This window comes from Gavialis gangeticus, unplaced genomic scaffold (assembly GCF_001723915.1).
Source record: "Gavialis gangeticus isolate Ggan-Ray unplaced genomic scaffold, GavGan_comp1, whole genome shotgun sequence".
Taxonomy (NCBI): Eukaryota; Metazoa; Chordata; order Crocodylia; family Gavialidae; genus Gavialis; species Gavialis gangeticus.
In genome coordinates this window covers 170,265,067-170,265,581 of record NW_017728992.1, presented here as the reverse complement: position 1 = coordinate 170,265,581, position 515 = coordinate 170,265,067, and the positions used below count along the sequence as shown (strand labels likewise).

At 52.4% G+C, this 515-nt stretch overlaps 1 protein-coding gene across 1 annotated transcript in view; it reads right to left on the bottom strand.

Moving 5' to 3' along the window:
* The window catches only part of EMC2 (ER membrane protein complex subunit 2), an 86,773-nt gene that overhangs the window by 9,030 nt on the left and 77,228 nt on the right, over positions 1 to 515 (bottom strand). The gene's annotated exons all lie outside the window — the stretch shown is intronic.

Below are 515 nucleotides of genomic sequence, written 5' to 3'. Positions count from 1 at the left end.
AAGGAAAGCTACATGTCCCTGCAAGCTGATATTGGCGACCAGGGTGGATGACTGGAGACCCTCTGGGTTAAAATCTGTGGGAAACACGGCACAGGGGACACAACAGTGAGAGTCTACTACAGACCTCCCACCCAAAGTCCTGAGCTTGACCAGGAGTTTGCCCAGGAACTGGCTGAGGCTGCATGCTCCAGGACCATGGTTGTCATGGGTGACTTCAATTACCCAGACAACTTGTGGGAGGATCACTCAGCAAAATCCAAGCAGTCACAAAGCTTCCTCTCATGCGTGGATGACCTCTACCTGACTCAAGAAGTCTATGGGCCAACAAGAGGTAAAGCGCTGCTCGACCTAGTACTGGCTACTGGGAATGACCTAATTGGTGGCCTAGTGATAGATGGGAAGCTGGGTAACAGCGACCACGAGCTGATCACCGTCATCATCCGCCGTAAGGCTGGGAAGTCAGTCAGCAACACGGAAGTCCTTGACTTCAGGAAAGCTGACTTTGACGAGCTCAG